Source organism: Alligator sinensis, unplaced genomic scaffold (assembly GCF_000455745.1).
Source record: "Alligator sinensis unplaced genomic scaffold, ASM45574v1 scaffold137_1, whole genome shotgun sequence".
In the NCBI taxonomy this organism is placed as follows: domain Eukaryota; kingdom Metazoa; phylum Chordata; order Crocodylia; family Alligatoridae; genus Alligator; species Alligator sinensis.
In genome coordinates, this window is record NW_005842545.1 from 39732 (window position 1) to 45217 (window position 5486).

A 5486-nucleotide genomic window follows, 5' to 3' on the forward strand; every position below is an offset into this window, starting at 1 on the left:
GATTTTGTGGATTCAGGATCAAACTCAGTGCTGTGTGCCTTTGAGTTTAGCCACCATTCCAGCCAAGGCATTGGGTCTTTTTGACACTGTGAAGCAACAACGTGGCAAGGGATCCAAGGATGAAAAATTCAGTGCAAGTAAGGGGTGGTTCATGTGTTTTAAAGGCAGGTGTCAGGCAGTCACCATGTAAGGACATATGCCCCAATGTCCTGCTGACATTCACTGGCCCCTCGGGGTGGCTGCGCCCCTATGGTCGAGCTGGGTGAGATCTGGCGCCCTTTCCTTTCCTGCCTGCCACGATTTTGATGATATAGGAGATTTGTAAAAGGGAGGTGGTGACTGCCTGTCTCATGCCTGGATCAATCGCAGGGGCTGCCCAGTGCCTGAAGCCTGGACCCAAAATAATGGAAGGACCAGCCCAGAGCCAACTTTCCAATTCCACCTTGGTTTTTTTTATTTACATTTTTTTTTTTTTCCCCTCCAAAAGTCCTTTGACCTTTGCCCTCTTCTTCTGGGCATCTGCAAGGTGTCCTGTTGCCTGAGGCTGTTCCCCCAGGATCTTCAGTGGTCCACCTTTCTGCCTTGGTCTCTTCCCCAGAACTTTAAAGCTAATCCACAGCAGGCTTAATTACCAGCAAGCACTGCTTCCACAGCTGGGGATTCCCTCCAGAGTGATCAGCTGGGGACGGAACATGGTCCTCGCTGCTCAAGGTTTCTGCCTACCCTTGTCTCAGCCACAGAGCCTCTCCAGGGACTCGCTTCTCTTCGCTTCCTGACCAGATGCCTGGCCTTGGTCGGAACTCTTTGACCGGCCAAGAGACATCCACGGGAGAGATCAAAGCACAAGGGAGAAAAAAAAAAGGTACGGAGAGAAAAAAAAACAACACTGCAGTGAACGGTTTGGGCAGATCCCTCACCTCTGTGGTTCCCAGGGGTCTTTCCCGGATCCCCTTCTGCCGGCTGACCTCTGCTACCCTCCTCTTCACTCCTGCGGTGAGGATGTCACTGCCTCCTCCCCATCAGACCAAGGGCTCACCCACACTTCTGGCTCCTCGGTTTTCCAGCTCTGCTCCTTCAGCATCCCTCTCCCCACCATCTGCCCCCGGCCTTCAGATATAGCCCGCGCTGCAAATTGGCTCCAGTCTGCTTCACCTGGCATGGAGGTAAAGCCGGGCTGGTGCGGATTGGTAGTTCCTGTTGTAGCCTGGCTATCGCAGCGTGAAGTGATTCCTGTCCCTGGCTAGGGGCACGCCTTCGGTGAGTGCCCTCCGGGCTCTCAAAGCAGGTATGTCTTGCATAACATCAGAGTGCAAGGTGAAGCTGCTAGTGCTGATGAGATTGCAGCTCAAGATTTTCCTAAAAAATTGGCTAAAATCATTGAAGAGGTTATTGTGCCAAGCAAGTCTTCAATGTCGATGAGACTGGGCTGTTCTGGAAGAAAATACCTCGCCCAACAAGAAAAAATATGTCTGGTTTTAAAGCAGCTAAAGATAGGCTTACCCTTTTGCTTGGTTCAAATGCTGCGGGTAATTTCAAGCTCAAACCCTTGCTTCTTTATCACTCTGAAAATCCCAGAGCACTTAAGGGTTATGTTAAAGGCAGCCTTCCAGTCATTGGGAAATCAAATCATAAAGCTTGGGTGACTGGGGACCTTTTTGAGGAATGGTTCACTGACTGTTTTGTGCCAGCTGTTCAGAATTATTGCGAGAGGAACAACCTTGCACAAAAGTTGGGCATCAGGCCCTTGGTCAGGAACGTAACCCCCTGTTATAACATAGTTTCTATGGGAAAAATCAGATTTGACTTGCATCGTTTCAACTTACAGTGCCTTTTCTAGGAATGTAACCTGCTGTAAGTGCGAGGACTGCCTGTACAGGCCACAGATGATTTGGGTGATGAAATGCAACGCTTTCCAAAAGATTGAAGAGCGCGAGGCAGCAGCTCACTGGGACATCATGGCCAGCACAATAAGATTCCTTGACCTGGCTGATCAGTTCTGTCAGAATGCTGAACTGACCCAGAAGCAGGAAAGAAAGATTAAACGGGAGTTCCTTAAACAACTGACCCCAGCCCCCATTCATGAGCAGCAATCCCACCATCCCCCCCCCCTTCTCCCCTGCTCCCTTGGGAGCTCCAAAGAGAACCCTGTCCATGATCAGCCCCACATTGCAACAACCACATTAACAGGCGCTGTGCCTGTGACTGAGGGGCACCCCTCCTCTAGCCCATGGGTGGGCAAAATGCAGCCTGCAGGCTGCATTTATATGGCCTTTCTATATCTATATAACCAGGCCTTTCTATATGGCCTGCGGGGCCCCTAAAAAATTTAGAAAATTAATATTTATCTGCCCCTGGCTGCCTGTCATGTGGCCCTTGATGGCTTGCCAAAACACAGTAAGCAGCCTTCTGCCGGAAATAATTGCCCACCCCTGCTCTAGCCAGACAAGGAGAGCACCAGCACACTTTGGGGATAAAGGAGAGGGTGAGACAGAGGGGGACTGGGGTAGGGAGAAGAAAACCCAATGACGGGTGATGGGTTTTTAGCTGTTAGTGAACTGCTCATCTTTCTAAAGGAAAACCAAGGGGAGAGTGAGACAGAGGGTGCAAGAGGGACAGGGGGAAGAGCCAATGATGGGTGATGGTTTTTTAGTTGTTACTGATTTGCTCATCATTCTACAGGAAATTGGGGGAGTGGGCATTGTGTTCCTGGGTTTTTTCTGTTCTGCTCTGGTTTACTAACATTAAAATTAATTCTTAGATTAAATTAAAATGAATTTTTATCCATGTCTGTCTGCTGACAGGTGAAGGATTGCAGAGGTGTGGCCCACCTGCACTCCCCCCGGCCCCAGGTTGCACCCCCACTGCATGCAGAGAGGTGGGAGGGAAACAGTACAAAATTTTATTGAGCTGCCCATGTTCGTATATCTGGGCAGGCCATGGCCTCTGAAATGCCAAACAAGGCATTGATGCTGGTGGCAATGTGCTCCTCGGCAGCAAGGGCCAGGGATGTGTAACACTGCCACAGGTAGCCATCCATCTGGCAGCAGAGGTAGTATGGCAGCTCAGGCTTGCCCCCAGCACTGTTGTAGCTCAGGGTCCTAAACTAGGAGTGCAGGTGTGCCCAGGGCATAGTGGCTTGGGCACCCCTGTGTCTGCACAAACAGATCATTGCACACCACCTGGGGCACATGCTGTAGGGGCATGCTTGGGGCACAGCAGTGGCACAGGGTGGGGGATAGCCCTCTGGCACCTCCCCAGAGAGGCCACCTGTGGGGAGGGCAGGAGCATGGCCAGACCTTTGCCACAGTTGTCCAGGAGCCCCCCACACCCCAAGCCTGGGTGCCATGAGCTGTGTGGCAGCACAGCAGTGGCATAGTGGTCAGCCTGCAGGGAGAGAGGGGGTCAGCAGGGTCTGTTGCTGTGGCAACTGGGAAGGGGGCAGGGCAGGTAGGCTGCCTACAGCCAGCATGCAGTGGGGTGATGGACCAAACAGGGACAGGTGGGCTTGGCCAGTGGCTGCCTGGGCACAGCCTTGCCCACCTGGACAGCTTACCATGTTCTCTGGGCACCCTTGCACTGCCAATCTCTGATTTGAGGCCGGGTAGAGCAGGGCCCCTGGTGCAGACCATCTTATCGCTGCAGTGTTGCAAACTTGCACAAAAGGCATCTGTCTCTTGCCTGTGCAGGGCCAACATCTGGATGCTAGAGGGTGCAGGGCCCTGCAAGAGTGCTGCCTCAGGGTCATCATGTGCTGTTGCAGCTGCCTGGGTGAGCCAACTGTGTCAGTGGTGCTCCAGGAACTGGTCCCTCCTGCAACCATAACATTTCCTCTGAGCACATACAGCTTTCCAAAGTTCCTGGGGCAGCCCACCCAAGAGGAGAGCTGGGGGTTTTCAAGGCCCAGGCTTTTATTATTTTGACCAGAGACAGACAACGGGCAAATCAAGGCTGCTTTCTGGTGTCACAGCCCAGAATTTGGCTAAGGCGGGGAACCATAATTGTGCAGGGCCTCTGACCACATCAAGCTACCAAGAAGTCAGGAAACAATTTCCCCCTAGCTGTCCACAAGCTAGCAAACCCCCAGTCTCTGGTTCCACAGTCTACCTCTTAAACAGAGAGAGCATGAAATGAAAAGTCCAACAAAGTAAAAGCAAATAGGAACCTTTACTTACAAACAACAACAATAAAAATACTGATTCAAAAGTACTATGAATAACTATGGATTACTATACTATAACAATTACTAATGTAACAGCTGCAAAAAGTTCACCTGGCTACAAGTTGAGTGGGTGATCTGTGCTTGCCGGATCTGAGCTCCTTAGTTGCCTGGAATCCATGCCTGGGGTGGGTGGCTGGATGTCCTCTGGGTCAGTGCATATATATATATGCTTCCAGGCTGTTTGACCAAAACTGCTGTTCTGTGTCTCTGAAAGGAGAATGCCCAATGAACATTTGGGGCTCATTAAACTCCTATGAGGTGTTAAATGCTCAGAGCACAACACATCCAACAGGGCCAGAGATGACCTCCACTGTTGTTGCAAAGACGCCTGGCATAGTTCTGGATGTGCTAATGGGACCTATTAAAAAAAAAGGGCATGGACACCCACATTAGCCAGCCAATCCTTAATTTGGGGTTTGGCCATTTCAGTGTTCTGCTCAGTGTGCCCTTTTTTCCACTGACTGCATCTCATGTAAAAAGGGGATGCTTGGAGACTTTGGACACTTGGGACTGAGGTTTTACTGGTTGCTACTGTGCTCCTGGATACCTCCCATAGCTCACCCACCCTGATCCTCAAGCCCCAACACACCCTAGGACACCCATCTGTTAGTACAGTGAAATAGGAGATGACAAACACAAAACAATTTCTTCCAACTCTTTATTTAATTAAATAAGAAAAGGAAGTCAGCAGAAGATTGATTCATGTCTGGCTCTGCAGCTACACCTGGTGTGCTAAAACATTCATTACACACAAATACCTGCAAATTACACTGGAAATTACGTGCAAATACCTGCAAATTGTAATGACATCTGGTGGACAAGGGGACTCACTACACAAAAATTTTAACAACACCTGGTGGACGAAGGGGCTCAGTACATGGAATTCAGTAAATTACCATGTACACCTGACAGATTTATGGCCACATTGCTGCAATTTGTAAGGTAACTGTGAAGAGGGACTGGATAAAAACGAGTGGCAAAAAAACCGTGGCGGAGAGCCAGTAGGGGGAATGCCGCTTCCGGAGCAGCTGTTTCTTGCAGATTGGCAAGCATAGGGCAGAAGGGCACGGCGTGTGGGAAGGGAGAGTGGAGGAGAGGAGTGCTTGGCTGTGGAATCGGAGGAGTTGACTCGGTACGCTAGAGAGGGCATGTATGGGAAGGTAAGCGGGGAGCCTCCGGAGAAGTAACTGGAGGCGCGGAACGCCAAGAGAAAAACAAAAAGGGCGCGTACGGAGAAACAGCGAGACGGGAAGAGCCTTGAAGCTCT

The 5486-nt window shown here is 50.6% G+C and overlaps 1 long non-coding RNA gene across 1 annotated transcript; it reads right to left on the reverse strand.

The window, feature by feature from the left end:
• Positions 1-478: 478 nt before the first annotated feature.
• On the reverse strand, positions 479-4529 carry LOC102373590. The gene is made up of 3 exons (XR_324784.3): positions 4271-4529; positions 3554-3810; positions 479-2007 (listed from the first exon to the last, which is right to left on the reverse strand). It is a non-coding gene; the product is annotated as an uncharacterized LOC102373590 (long non-coding RNA).
• Positions 4530-5486: the final 957 nt, after the last annotated feature.